This window comes from Mus caroli, unplaced genomic scaffold (genome assembly GCF_978045245.1).
Source record: "Mus caroli unplaced genomic scaffold, Mus_caroli_1 scaffold_16, whole genome shotgun sequence".
Lineage (NCBI taxonomy): Eukaryota > Metazoa > Chordata > Mammalia > Rodentia > Muridae > Mus > Mus caroli.
The window spans coordinates 42,020,422-42,035,395 of NW_028227271.1; the positions used below are offsets into that span (position 1 = coordinate 42,020,422).

At 45.8% G+C, this 14,974-nt stretch overlaps 3 long non-coding RNA genes across 7 annotated transcripts in view; 1 reads left to right on the plus strand and 2 right to left on the minus strand.

Annotated features, from left to right (window-relative positions):
• The window catches only part of LOC110310163 (uncharacterized), a 205,261-nt gene that overhangs the window by 72,657 nt on the left and 117,630 nt on the right, over nucleotides 1-14,974 (minus strand). The window lies entirely within an intron of this gene.
• LOC147000770 (uncharacterized) lies at nucleotides 898-7,635 on the minus strand. Its single transcript, XR_015045567.1, has 3 exons — nucleotides 7,187-7,635; nucleotides 6,149-6,303; nucleotides 898-1,280 (listed from the first exon to the last, which is right to left on the minus strand). It is a non-coding gene; the product is annotated as an uncharacterized LOC147000770 (long non-coding RNA).
• On the plus strand, nucleotides 6,255-12,843 carry LOC110310164 (uncharacterized). 3 transcript variants are annotated; one of them, XR_003834959.2, is made up of 3 exons: nucleotides 6,255-6,359; nucleotides 8,432-8,642; nucleotides 9,086-12,843. It is a non-coding gene; the product is annotated as an uncharacterized LOC110310164 (long non-coding RNA). The 3 variants fall into 3 exon arrangements; XR_002379819.3 differs by lacking the exon at nucleotides 8,432-8,642 and having other exon boundaries at nucleotides 6,272-6,359; nucleotides 9,086-9,656; nucleotides 9,735-12,843; XR_015045563.1 differs by lacking the exon at nucleotides 8,432-8,642 and having other exon boundaries at nucleotides 6,272-6,359.

A 14,974-nucleotide genomic window follows, 5' to 3' on the forward strand; every position in this document is an offset into this window, starting at 1 on the left:
CCTTCACAGCTCGGTGGCTCCTTCCAATCCTGATTCCTTCCATGCATTTCACAATTGTTGATCCCAATGTACTCCAGAGAATGCATCCTGCTTATTAACCTATACACTGATACTTGCCTCAGAGAAAAATTCAGCTTGTAAAATGCAGGATCTCTTGACCCATCTGTGGTGGCCCAGGCCTGTAACACCAGCATTCAGGCAGCTCAGATATGAGGATTAGTAATTCAGGCTAGATCTAACCTGGGTTAGATGGCAAGTTATAGGCCAACAAGGGTAGTTTTTTGGTTTGTTTTGTTTGTTTTTTACTTCGTTTATTTGGGTTTTTGTTTTGTTTTGTTTTTAATGATGGATTCTCAAGGCTCTGTGTTACCACATAAAAGCTCTAGTAAGGCAGGTAACATCCCTATAAATGAGGAAACAGCGCATCGACAAGAGTGCGGGATTCAAGGCTCACAACTATGATCAATGAGCAGGAGCTATAAAAAAGGTTCAGATCTTCATGTTTGGTGCAGTGTGTGCCTGAGTCCTAGGCCATTAGAGTCATACATGGTCTATCTTTGTTCCCCCAGCACACTATTCATGAAATAGCATAAGCAAAACGTTCCTCGTGTGATTAGATGAACATTGGATGGACAGAAGAATTCAATGTAATCATATATTTGTTGAACAAGAAAGTCAGCTGAACCTGCTATATAGCATAAATGACCAGTCATGGTGATTTGACACTCAGTGCGCAAAGCTTGGTAGACCTTTGGTTGTATAATGTGTAGGATTTAATGGCAAAGATAACAACTAAAGGACTTATGAAAAACTTCCTGGAGGAGGCATGTGTGATTTACATGATTTGAAAGAAGGAGCAAGGAAGATGTACAAGGACATTGGGTTAATAAACCAGGCCTTTATTTTGCTATCCAATGAACAGAACACATGCTTCACATGACAATCCAAAAACGCAAAGTGTGGAAGAATTCCACAGCCATAGCCTTCATTACTAGATCGGTGAACCATGATGTTCCTGCAGTCCCTGTGGAGAGTTCACAGAAGGCCATCAACACATCACTATGGTTTAAATACTCATTCCTACAGTGATGAGAAACTCTCAAGCTCCTGGAATGAAGGAGATGACAGCTGGCAACCCAAGCTTCAGAACTGATGTAAGATTTCCCAAATTAGCCACCCCTTGAGCAGTCCACAGTTGCTTTGGGTGCCTTGGCTTCCATGGTCGTGAAGTAGAAAGAGCCTTGGAGGCAACCAGGAGCTTCTTCATTCTGAGAAGATAGCTGTAGGAGAAGCAGAACCAGCCTTGGAAAAAATCCAGACCCTAGCTTCGGTCTCCCCGCTGAAAAGGTACGGACACTTGGAGGACCTCCTTTAGTTAAGATCCTAGAGTCCAACTGACCTCCTTTCTGAGAGTAATACTTGAGAAACATGGGCTATCGAGAAAGGGAAATGAGAAGAACTTGGGGCTTGTGCAGACAAAGGTCGGTGAGGACAGTGAGAGAGGGTGATGTTTGCTTGAGGCAATTAGAAAACAGGTGATACAGGGAGCTAAACGAGAAGGGTATTCCAGAATCTATTGCTGCCTTTAGCTTATTATTATAGCATATCCCTGAGCTGGGAGCACCTCAGTAACCAAATGCCAGGGCCAGAGGTGGCAGGCAGGGGGGACAGTTCAAAGAACCAAAGTCCAGGGCAGACCTTGATGTCAGTATCAGGTAGCAGGCAACACATATCGCAGGGAGGCAGTATAGCTCAGAATTTAGGCAGAGTTCTCAATACTTCCTTCCTGTGTGGCATCAGGCACACAGAGTGAAGTTTACCTCTTTGAGATTGTGGTCTTTCAGGGACATGGGGCACAGACTCAAGCACCTTAAGTGACTCAATGAAAACTAAACATAGAACAATCTGTGTGGACCGCCTTCAACATAATGCAGTAAGTGGATGCTAGGGTCCTTAAGATCCCAGGTTACAGGTCTCTCCTGATATACTTTCCAATTGTATGCCACAAATCCCTAGGGTTCCACACATCCTCAGAAAGTCTTTTCTGGAGATTCCAGAGTGATGAAGCTACTACAGAGACGTAGCGCACTGTAAGCAACACATCTTTCATTTAGCCAGTTAGTCACATGGATAAAGCCTAAGTTTATGTCAGAGGGTTGAGGGCTTTATGAAAGCACGAAATGGTTATCCTCCACTTTACTAATGACTCAAGAAAACCAGGATGTCACCAACACTCAACAGGAAAAAGGGGAGCAAGCTGGAGCCACAGGTCAACCTACATAGAGCAAGACCTAAGCCCCAGAAAAAGACTCACGCTCCAGGCAATCAAGATTTCAAAAGCCAAAAGAAGTCCTTAACTCTTCATCCTTTAAGTCAGCTGAACAGAGCAAAGAGGATGTCAAGTGGGAGGTCTAATCCATAGCAGAGAGAGAGTGAATACTGCATAATACTTCCTTAAGAACAGAATCTCCTAAACTCCCATGCCAGGACTGTGCTGTGCTGAAGGAGGAATCCAGCCCAGGGTTCCTATGAGGTTAACAAGTCCTGAGGTGGAGAAGGAGGCATTGAGCAACACAGACAAGAACTTACTGGCAGGGTTTGTTTCGTTTTTTGTTTTTTGTTTTTTGCTTTCCAATGATCCTTGTGAGTTTTCGCTTATGCCCCACAGAGAGCCTCCTCTAAGTAATTTCATGACACCCCAGTACACATATCCACACATAGGGGTGAGGAGGGAAACACTGACAAAGGAAAGAGAGAAACAAACATACAAATGAGTTCTTAAATATGAAAATGATCTCAAGTGACCCCGGGTCAACTATCAACCTATGAGTCAGTCCAGGACAGGGTGGAAGCCGACCATGCATCTCATCAAAGAAGATATCAATCCCAAAGAAGTCACTCGCTGGACTCATCCAGCCTCCAGTTTGGGGTTCACCATGTAATCACTGTTTTGGGGTTTTTTTATTTTATTTTTTTAAATAAAAGCTATTTTATTGCCAATGGCAGAGTAAAATGAGGTTGAAGATGTTTGTGTAAGACAGGTTTGAGTGTGCAACAACAGATGTGGTCATGTGTTTACAGGCAGACCTATCTATACAGCAATCCCTCAGTCCCTCTTGATTTTCATACGTCTTTTCCATCACAATTAGGAAAAAAAAAAGCAGCATTTCACATATGGGCTCAATGTTCAAGTTTCTTCACTTATACTGCACTGCCATTGGCTCATCTTGAAGGAATCCGCATGGAATATAATATATATCTCACATGGGAAGTATACACCGTGGTAGAGAGGTAGGGGCAGAAGGATCAGAAGCCTTGAGTACAGCTAATGCCAACTTGGTCAACATGAAACCTTGCGTCAGACAATGCGAAACGAATGCATCGCTCTAAAGCCCAGGAGGAATCTAAGCAGGAGCACTATAAGGAAGTCAGAGACAGGACTCGGGGACCAAAGGGCTGGGAGCGACAGCCCCAGAGAGAAACTGCAAACCTCAGCTGAAGTTCCTGTTCTGCTCACATACACCCAGGTGACTGTGGGCACGGCTACGCAGCCAGGCAAACTCCTCTCTTCCTTTGGGACAGCAAAGGTCTAGAAATTCTCTGCTGGACTCTTCCAGCTACTGTAGGCCTTCCTTGTGCAAAAGGGGCTCCAGCTAGAGAGTTGAAGGAGCTCCAGGATGCTTTGGGGCAGAGAGCGGAGACAAGTTGCTGAAGAAGCCTCAAGGCCACAGGATGCTGTGGGTTAGGCAGGGAGAAGAAAATCAAAGAAAGCTGTCTAGAAAGGTAAACAACTGCTCATACTTAAAACAAACCTTAACAGGAACACATGACTCTCTCTCTCTCTCTCTCTCTCTCTCTCTCTCTCTCTCTCTCTCTCTCTCTCTCTCTCTCTCTCTCCCTCCCTCCCTCCCACAAAGTAAGAAACCCAAAAATAGTTGAGGAGGTGTATCTGAAAGATTTTTCTTCAGAAAATCCTGTCTTGCTCATCAAGCAAAGCTGGGGCAGGACAGAAGAAGAGAAAACAAGTGTTAAGTTCAAAGTCACAAAGCCAACAAAGCCAAGGGGCCAATTTGGTGGCTTCATAGGTTAAGAATAAGTTGTTTCAGTCCTGGCCTTCAAGCTCTGAAGCAAGTCCAAAAAAAAAAAAAAAAAAACATCATTTTTACACAAAGGCTCAATGTTGAAGTTCACACACTTGAAGTCAGGCCAACTCTACCCCTGGGTCATCTTGAAGGGATTCACATGGAAAAGAATTAAGTAGCTTCTAGAATCAGCAGGTGTTGGTGTAGGTGTCGGTCAGCATTCTCAAAGAGAGTTGGTAAACAAACAGATGGGGGGGGGGTAGATCCTCCCTAGAATAAATATACGTGAATTAAAAGGAGATTATTTTGTACCTATTAAATAACATGTGTTTAAAAATACTAACCGAGATTGGTGGGTGGTAAAGCTGGCATGTCCTCCTGTTAACAGAGGCAGTGTAAACAACCCTATTTAAAGTAATTTAGCAATATGGGTCAAGAGTTATTAAACTGTGGCCTTTGACTCAATAAGCCTTCTGCTGAGAATGTGTCCAAATGATTTCCAAGAAAACTTACATGCAGAGAGGTGCACAGCCGCACCCCCTCACACACACAACCCCAGGTGTAAGAGCAAACTGGAGTCCCTTGTATGCCGACTGGTTTTAAATATAATCAGCTTCACTGACCATGACACACTGATAGGAATGAGCACTGTACGGTGCTTTAATATAAATAATGAAAGTTTAAGATATAAACGTGATTGAATGAAAAAGAGATGACAAATAATTCTCTACCTCCATGCCTATATAAGATAATTAAGCATGGATGAAACCCTAATGCCCTAAAAAACGACTCAGGATATGGGCAATGGACAAACTCAGAAAGCATCAAAGGGCAAGTCAAAGAAAGCAACCTTGCTGGGCATGGAGGTACACAATCAGAACCTCCATTCCAGGAAGGCATGGAAGCGAGTCTTAGGGGTTCCCTGGCCAACTCATCTAACATAATTAGTGAGCTCCAGACCAAAGAGAGAAGCTGTTTCAAAGAAAGTGATGGCATTCCCGAAGACGATACTCTTAAGTTATCCTTTAGCCTCTATACAGATACAGGAACATGGTCTCTAGTGAGAAAAAGCAGATGTGGGTGGATGCGGGTGCAGTCAGGGTCATGTCAGCTTAGTGAGCCCTGCAGTAAGTATACAGGTGGATCCAACAGTCTCTGATAGCCTCAGCTCTGAGACATCGGAGCCTCTCCTTCCTACAGTGATCAGATAAGAGTAGAAAAAAGCCCAGATCTGCATATGAACAGATGCTAACTGATTCCCACAAATGTTCATGCAAAACCTCGCAGGGAGGTCTAGAAGCGATTTCAAAACTCAGCAACCTGAATTAAGCCTTTTTCTGAAAGGTAACTGAGACCAGCCTCTGCAGTGGGGTGCTTAAGAGCACGGATAAGTTTAGGTTCCTGCAAATGGGGGTCCAAGTGGGATTCCAGCCCATCATAGAATCCCGACAGACTGCTGTCTGCATAAAATACAGGCAGAGACAATCAAACCAGAGTTGAGCACTTAACCTAAATCTAGTCCTAATGCCTAGCCAACCAATTCTGTGCCTCTGGCCACATTCAATTTAGCTCAGAAACCTGCACTGTCTTTACATCCATAAATGGGGACCTTCTGGTATCTTTTCTCCTAATCAGGCTGATTCACCCCCCCCCCCCCAGATTTTACAGACCATGTACATATAATGTATAGCAAGGGCATATACAGGCAAGAGTTTCACCTTGTGGCTTCCAGGGGCCCCCGGCGTCTAGTCCTTCCCTGTATAAGGGTATCTGTTTATCAGGTCTGTATCCTGGTATAGGTATATTTCAAAGCTGATTATTTTGGGCTGAGAAGATCTAACTCATAAAAAATAAAAGTGATTTCTCTCCAAAACTCCAGGGCCAAGAGTACAGGAGGCAGGAGTCCTTCTTAATTTGTTTAGGCCATGGTTCAATAGCTGCTTTTGGAACGAGCCAGGGCTCTGTGGGTAACTGGCAAATGGCAAGAGGTTCCCTGACTACTCCCTTGCTGTTCAGTCCAGTGACTTTCTCTGAAATGGGAAAGCAGGCCAGAGGAGGTGACTTACCCACAGGGGGCAAACGGAGCACCTAACCAATGCTGGGGGGTGACAAGAATGGAATTTGCCCCCTGCCTGCTTCAGCGTGCAGCTTCCAGGTCCTGTTGGGGCCACTGCAGCGCTGAGGTGCTGGTAACAATCCACAGGAGACACCCTGCTTCTCCCTGTTCCGTGGAAGAAGACAAGCACGCCGAGGCTGGCTTTCTCAAGAGCATACCAGGTGAGGAAAGGCTTGCTATTCCATCTTCAACACTCTCACCTGCTGGGAATTTCCTTTGGCAAGACTATCAAAGGACTGCTTCTCCTTTTACTCTTTGTCTCTCAGGAGTCCCCGGCAAATGCCCCTGAGCCTGTAACAGCCTGTCTTCTCACCACCCTGGCAATGGGTCAAGAATGTTTCCTGCATGTGACCCATTGTCATGCCTGTATCTCTCATGGTTCTGTCAGGACTAGACTTAACCCCCACTTTCCAAATGAGGAAATCAAAGCCAAGAGAGTCAGGCTCCTTGTCCAAGGTCACCCAGCAGGCTGCCATGGGTTCTAGAAGCTGGACTCTAGCATTCAACCCTGAAGGGCCACGGCTATCTCCTTTTCTAGAGTCTTCCTTCCGGTCATAAAGTATTACTGGGATCCCGCTTTAATCCCAGAGGTAATGGCTAGCATCAATTGCTTGTGTAACAGAATCTAGCCTCTCCCCGAGACAAATTTCCAGAAGATCTGTGTGAGAGAGTTTCTAGACTGGGTTAAGTTAAGTAACTTAAGTAGTTTAAGGTTAAGAAAGAAGACTCACTCTAAGGATGAACAGAACCATGCCATTGGTCAGGATCCTGAACTAAAGGAAACTGATAAAGCAAATAGAAGGCCAGTATAGACACCGCTCTCTGAATTGCAAATACAATGTGATCAGCTACTTCATGCTCCTGCCTCCGTGCATTCCCCACCATGGAGAACCAAACTGTAAGCCAAAAATAAACCCTCCCTTGGCTTTTGTTGGGTATATTGTCACAGTAATAATAATAGTAATAAAAATAAAATTAACTTACATACCAGGCCAGGCAGGGGCTAGGGATACTCCATGAGAAGATGGGAAGAGACATGTCCCATGCTCTCTATGATCACCAATGCAAACTGTTACCCAGCAATCCCCAAGTGATGGGTGTCCTTTGCAAAAGCCTCTCCTAGCAGCGTGGGCCTGGGCTGTTGCCTACTGGCAGAGGTATGCAGGATAAGCTTAGCCTATGAGGTCAGGGAGAGCCGCTGTGAATGCCAGCTGCTCGCTCACCTGCTGCTGGCCCTGCTCGCACTGGCATGCTCTGAGATGCAAGGAAATACTAACTGAGAAATGGCCTGCAGAAGGCTCCACATTCTGCAAAGAAGAGCTCAGCCCCAGTACCAGAAGAGCAGCTTACAGCAGGGGCTGGCCAGTTTTTTTTTCCTTTAAGGGACAGAAACCTTTCTGACTCTGTAGGGCACAAGCTCTCTGCCATGACTGGACTCTGCCCCTAAAGCAACAAATCAGCACAGACAAAATAGAGGAGGATGGGTATGGTTGGAGTCTAATAAAACTTTATTTATAAATCAGGAGGCCTGCTTGTATGCTGGCCACTGTGCTGTGGTGGGTAAGAGGTGACAAGAGGGGTCATATCAAAAACCACCTAAGAACCTGCTTTTGGCCCTTCTAGATAGAATATTAGTACCTCAAGGTACACATCACATTCCATTTTTATTTTTGGCTGGAGAGGCAGACTTTTCCAGTCTACTTTTCAATAAGGCGGCTTCAGGCTTTGGGGCACTTGGGAACTACCAGGAGTTCATCTCCCGTCTTCATAGATGAAGCTGGCATTCAAAGCAATTATAGAGGATTGAAATCCTCTGTTTCCATCTTCAGAGTAGAGGCACTGCCACTATATCATCCCTAACCCAGGATGGCCCTCCATCTAAGCTTGGGATTACGGCATAAGCTCCTCCCAGGGTGCCCATGAAAGTTTCTGAGCCTCGTGGCAGCTGCTTCAACAGAAGCACACTTTGTGGTTCTGCAGGAATGTATGCAGTGAAGCACACACCCACCTCTGGGTTAATCTAACACCTTTGTGCCCCATATTGGGACTGAGGTCAGGATCTGGGGAACTCCATGGTCTGGATTCTAATGTTTAAAGGCCTAATTCCAAGATCTGAACTTCTCCAGCCCCCTTTACAAGACCATTGGTAGCTAAACTTTTGTTGCCAGTCCACAGCCTGGATTGTGGATGGATTTCCTTCTGTGAAAAGGCCTGGGTCTGGCTTTTTATTCAGGAGAAAGCCCTTCACTGTCTCTGCATTCGTCTGTACATCCGTCAGCAGCAGGAGAACAATCCTTCTGTAAGAACATCTAGCCTGCAACCAATCCAGCATGCATGCCCTACCAAGTCTCCAAGAACAAGCACAGCATAGCTTAAAGATTCCCATGCCTCTCACCCTCCAAGGAGCCTGCTGGGGACTTCATTTCTGCATCAGGGACCAAGAGGTACACTTGAATTCTCAATGGCCACCTCAATCAGGGAGTGTCCCAGCCCCTAGGATAAAGGTAATGATGCCTGAAGATACTCTGTGGGAAAATTCTCTTGTATCAGGGGTTTCCAGTTCGCCAATGTCTGTCCCAGGCTAGATGGCCCCCCTTCCATACCAACCAAACCCCTGTACTTGTGTGTTTCTTCAGGGCTGGCAATCAAACCAGGGCTATGTGCTCTACCACTAAGCTATGCCTTTGAGTTCATCTCCACCACTGCCAGTTTCTCCCTTTTCAGTGATGTTTCCATAATGCAGAGACCTTGGGTGTGTAAAAAGCCATACTCATCCTCTACTTAAAAATCCATTGCACTCTCTACGCTCAGCCAGAATTTAAGTGGTCCTCTCAAAGTCTGTTTTTTGCTCACTTTTTCCTCCCTCCCTTCTACCTCTCTCTCTCAGCATAAGTCCAACTGCAAGCTCCTCTGTGTGCTGACCTGTTCTCCGCATCACACTCAGAACCTTGGCTGGAATGGCATGATTGCCCATCTAAGCTCTCTCCAGTCAGAAGACCCAGAATGTTCTCTGGGAAAGAGTGTGATAATTGGTTTCTGTTCTCCCTGAATGCAGCACAGTGCTTGCCTTTAGTATGTGTTCAATATCCACGATGTGTAACACCACATTCTGAAGTCTCCAGTGGCTGCAAACAAGAACAATGCTTATTGGGACTTTAAAAAAAAAAAAAAGTGACCTCTGCCTCAGTTTCTGCATCTGCAGAGTGAAGAAAGACTCCAGAAGTGGGCTGACAGGAAGGAAGTACCTCAAAGCCAGTCCTGCAGAGGCCCTCCTAGATAAGTGCTCTTTCTCTCTATCTCTGGCCTGCTGATCTGGCTATCTGGGGACATCCATCCAGAAGGCTCCCTGGTGACAAGCTTTGCCCGCAAAGATCCTATCTCCCACCAACGGAACTTCAAAGGCATCTTTATCGTCAGGACCCACCTCAGGAAGGTGGATTCCTAAGAAACTTCTCCTGGTAAGCCTTTTATTCTGGGCCGACCAGGCACACCCGCCTGGCCTTATCTGTAGTGTCCCTAAACTGTTGTCTTTCCAGGAAGGGTGTCTCCTATCTACAGCCCTCCAGGAGGCAGAAGACCAGAAAGACCACAGAAGCCTGGCCTCCAAGGCTGGAGTCTCGGCTACCTACCACTCTTCAGCTGATGCCTTGAGACAAATAAGGCCACCTTTTAGAGAATGTGGCTCCTGCAACTTCATAAACTCCAGTAATTAGGGCTGGGATGGAAATGAGGGTGGCCTGCAGAATGTCTGCTTAAAATGGTTCCTTGTAGCAAAATAGTAGGGTGGTAAAGCTGGGGAGAAAGTTTTCCAGGAAGTTGTTCTGCAAAAGGTGAAACTGCTGGATACAAGAGACCTTTCATGCTGGTTGGGGAGGATGGGAGCCATCAAAAGTGAACAAGAGGAGGTAAGCAGGAGGCCCACTGCGGCAAAAGATCCATTCCTCGCCTGGGAATAAGCTCAGTAGGGGTCTTCTCTGGGAGCTGAGCAGGGTGCTGCCAAGCTTGACAAGATAACCTAAGTGCTGACAAAGGTCCTTGCCTTCCTACCATTACCGGACAAGTGTGTGGAAGAGTACAAAGTGGAACTCCCTGCCTCCTTCCCTGAGGGCTCTGTAGTACCAAGGCTTTCTCTTAGAGCAAATCCCACATCTCTTCACAGCCATATGCCTAGAGTCTAGAGCAGGGCTTCAGGAGTGTCTTCATAAATCAACAGGATGAACACGCTTAGAGGGAAGCATTGGGGAAACAATTATCAGAATCACCAACCACTGTGGTTATGTGTGTCTCCTCCCTTCCCCTCCTTCTTCAGAGAGACACCAACACCTAGACACACTCACTTCACCACACTCCTACCAACCTTCAGTCTTAAAAACATATGTGGCAAGGACATGAGAATACTGGCCACATGCTAGATTCTGATCTTTGCCATGAAGACAAGTTTTTCATGAAGACAGCCTTGGATTATTCATTGATGCCCTCAATTGATAATGCCCTGTTTCCATAGTATCCAACTCACAGTGAGTTACAAGGATGGTACTCACCCAGTTCAGCTTGGCTCCATGGTACCCATGCCTACTAGCAGATTACTATTTCCACCAGGGAAACTGCAAACACTTAGCTATGAAGAACAAATGCCCAGCATCCCAAACATCCAAGTATACTTTGTACTTGGGGGTTCTAGGTTCATCCCGGCTCTGTGTCTTACTTTCCCAGGCGAATAAGCTTCAGGCTTGCCAGTGTACAACATAGTTTTTAACAACAGCTGCCTTCCCCCAAACCTGGATCAAGTCAAAGAGAAAGCAGGAAGCTTTCTAGAGTTAGCACAGAAGGTGCTAAATGATTATATTAACATGAATTACAGCTCCCATGACCCTCAGATCAGTCACATCCAAATACACCCATACAGTCCCCAGCCACCCTGGTTTCTATGAGCCCCACTCCTGTTTGAGACACTCTGCTTTGATCAGTCAGCTGAAATCTTGGTGCCAGGAAATTCAACACCAGGGTCAAGATCTAAGAATGCATCTGTCCTTAAGGTTGCACAAGCTGTGCCCTGCTCTGAAGTTTCAGCCTGAGGAACACGAAACAGTAGAGCACCTGGGAGTTAGGCCCCACACCCCACTTTCCTGAAAGCCTGTGGGGGGGCTGCCTGCATGAGTGCACCTGTGTGTGCAAACTTCTGGTCATGGCAGCACCTCAGCAAAGTCACTGCACACTCTTGCACACCAGGGAGAATAATAGGCTATGGACTCCTAGACACATCACTGGCCCAACTCTCAATCTAGTTACCTGTAGTTAACTAGACACAGGGTAGCCCCGATTTGTAGAAGACACACCTGAAACCCACGTGTGAGAAGGGGTTCATATCCCTATCGGTACCTGTTTGCTCTTCCCAGTGCTTAGGAACAGAATGTAAATTCTGCCAAGGTTTGCAAATAACTGTCATTTGACATCTCTGAATCTAAGAGACTGTCCTAACTTCTAAGGTAGAGTCTGGCAGTGGTTTAAAAAGTTCCTTGATCCTATCTGATGTCTACAGGGAAAAATAGTGATGGTGATTGTGGTGATAGGGGGGAGGAGGAAGAGGAGGAGGAGGAGGAGGAAGAAGAGGAGAACAGTATTTACTGTAACACCTGGGGCCCATGAGAGTCATTCTTTTTTTTTTTTTTTTTTTTTTTTTTTTTGGTGGTTTTTCGAGACAGGGTTTCTCTGTATAGCTCTGGCTGTCCTGGAACTCACTTTGTAGACCAGGCTGGCCTCGAACTCAGAAATCCACCTGCCTCTGCCTCCCGAGTGCTGGGATTAAAGGCATGTGCCACCACGCCCAGCCCGAGAGTCATTCTTTAAAAAAAAAAAAAATTCAACAGTAGAACGAAACTTTTACTGACAGTTGCCTGCATTGTGTGTGCAGACCAGTTTTTCATCATTTTGCAAATGACCTGCAGGGGCTGTCTTCCTTTCACTATAGAAAATACAAGGAGGTAATGGAGTCCTCACTGTGCCAACTTCACTGAGTGGGAGGCAGAATAAGATATGCAGGGTAAGCCTAGGGTAGCCCAGATGCTAGCACTGAACTGGTCCATACATGGGCTTTGATGGCATTGAGTAAGGGCAGGGAACAGATAGATGCCCATGGCTACAGTCACAGCTGTAGCTACAGCCTTCACAAGTCCAGCTCAGGATCCTCCTTCCAAGGTTGGGAGGAGAGCAGTTGGAAGGCTCAGCCCGAAGCTGCGGGCTAAAGACAGGGCTTCTTTTGGGCATGGATGGATGTCTTTTTCCATTCTTAGTGACATGCTGTGGTTATGAATGAAATCAGTCACCCAGACCCACTGTAACAAAAGAAGATAGACAGTGAGTAAATTCACAGCCTTGGAGCTGAGCACCAGCTTCAAATTTAACTCTTGCATGAAATACCTAGATCCCTAGTCCAAGTTTCTTGGTGCCTTCCACGAGGTGTTACATCTGCCGATTGGAAACAGTGCCGATCAAGACTAGAAGATGCCACACCAGAGCTTCAGAAGCTCCCAAGGCCAATGTGCTGAGTAACGTGGAACCTAATAATAGCCCATTGCTGTTTGTGGATTCTGTTTATGTCGCTTGCAATGGAAATGAAAACATAGAAATCTTGACTTTAACCACTAATGCTGCCTAAATGTCTTTGTTGGCCTGGGGGTTGGGGGGGACCAGGAAAAAGCATCAGAGGCTGCGCTGCAGCAGGCTTTTTCTCCTTGGCCTGCCTGTGCATGACACCTCCCACTGCCCCCCTGTGCTGCCTTCTCTTGTTCAAACATCCCTGGTGTCTCTGTGTATTCAACCAAGAGAGATGCTGGTCAGACTGGATGGCCCCATCCCAATGATTTCATGTCACCTTCACGACCTCTTTACAAACGCTAACTCCAGATCCAAACTTGTTCAAAGACATCACATGTTCGAGCCAGGACACAGAACACCATGTCACCTCATCTTGCTAAGCTCTAAAAGCATCATAAATTCCCACACAATTTATTCCAGCCATTCCAAGTATAAAACAGGAGAACTGAAGACCTGTGCCCATGGGTGATGTCAGCAAAGGGATGAGCTAAGACATCTGAAGTTCCAACCAGAAAGAGAAACTCAGTCACTGTCACATGGGGAAATTGCTGTGCTAGGCAGGGCTCTGAATCCTTATTCCTCAGCCAGGCATGTGGTGTATAATTGTAATCCTGGCACTCTTGCACTGGAAACAGGAGTATGGATGCCAGCCTGTCTAAGTAGCAAGACTTGGACTCAAAAAACAATATGAGGAAGAGAGAAAGAGAGGCATGACCAGCCAGCATCAGTGCCCTAGGCCTATGTGCTAACCTGAAGGGCATGACCAGCATCAGTGCCCTAGCCCTATGTGCTAACCTAAGAGGCACAACCAGCATCAGTGCCCTAGCCCTAGGTGCTAACCTGTGTGAGACAGATTACTTGGAAGAGTGTGAAAAAAACCAACACAACATGGAAGCAGGTGGATGCTGTTGGGTACAGTAGCATATGCCTTTGACCCCAGCACTCAGGAGGCAGAAATAGGAGGATCTCTACGTTTGAGGCCAGCTTGGTTTACTTACCAAACTCTGGACAGTCAGGACTGAAAAAAAAAAAAAAAAAAAAAAAAAAAAGGACCCTGTCTCCACGAACAAATAAAAACAAAGAAACAAACAAGAAATTAAAAAAAAAAAAAAAAGAATTAAAGGAAAAGGAAGTGGCCGAGGAGCAGCAGCAGCAGGTAAATTATAAGTGAAGTTTGACTGGGCCAGCACTACTCACAGCCACGCACTGTTTCAGCAAAACCTCGGTGTAACTCAAATCCGGACATTCCCAGGCATCTCTCACTTCTAGGAATGATTCTCAGAGACTATTCTAAAGCCCATGTAGAAGGATAAGAGTAACGGCTAGTTAGTACGACCCTACGGGCACGTCTCCCGGTTTGCTTTTGTGCAGCACACATTGATGGTCTTGCTTCCAGCTTTGAAGAACATTCAAGACCATCATTGATTCAGGCTTTGTATCGTGTATACAGACCTTCAGGCAACCTGCTTGACCAGCTTTGCCCTGTTCTCTCTGCATCTCTGATCACTAAGATTGTACTGGGAAGAGACGTGGCCAGCAGCTTTGACCCGTGTCATCAGAGTATGAATCCCATTCAATACACAAAAGACAGGGAACATCTAGAAGTGCATATAAAATTGATTTACAACAGAACTCTTAGTCCTTAATCAAGTTATTTATTTATTTATTTATTTATTTATTTATTTATTTATTTATTTATTTTTGAGAAAGGGTCTTTTCCTAGACTCTGGTCTACACTCTCTATATAGACCAAGATGGTCTCAAACTCATAGAGATCCACCTGCATTGGTCTCCCACATGCCAGGATTTAAGATGTATGCCCAGAATTTTTTTTTTTTTAACTAGACAAAGGGAATGAGCTTTGGGTTTCAGTCCCAGGTCTGCAGTTGTGTGTTCCAACTTCAATTTTCTCATTAGAAAGAGGGAGGAAGAGAGTTTGGGAGAAATGTGGGCTGAGCTGCTGACACCCCACCAGTCATCCAGCACTAGAAGTTTTCAGAACAACAGCTGGCTGCCCCGGTCCCTTGAAGGCAGATCGTCCCTTTGCTCATTGAGGAAATGCAGACATGCCCTGCTCACCAAAAAGAATAATCTAGAAAATGCAAGCATGATTACTGAAAGGCATGACCCGGAGGCAAATACAACTGACTGCTCCCAGCTGTGTGACCTCCCAGGTTCCTCT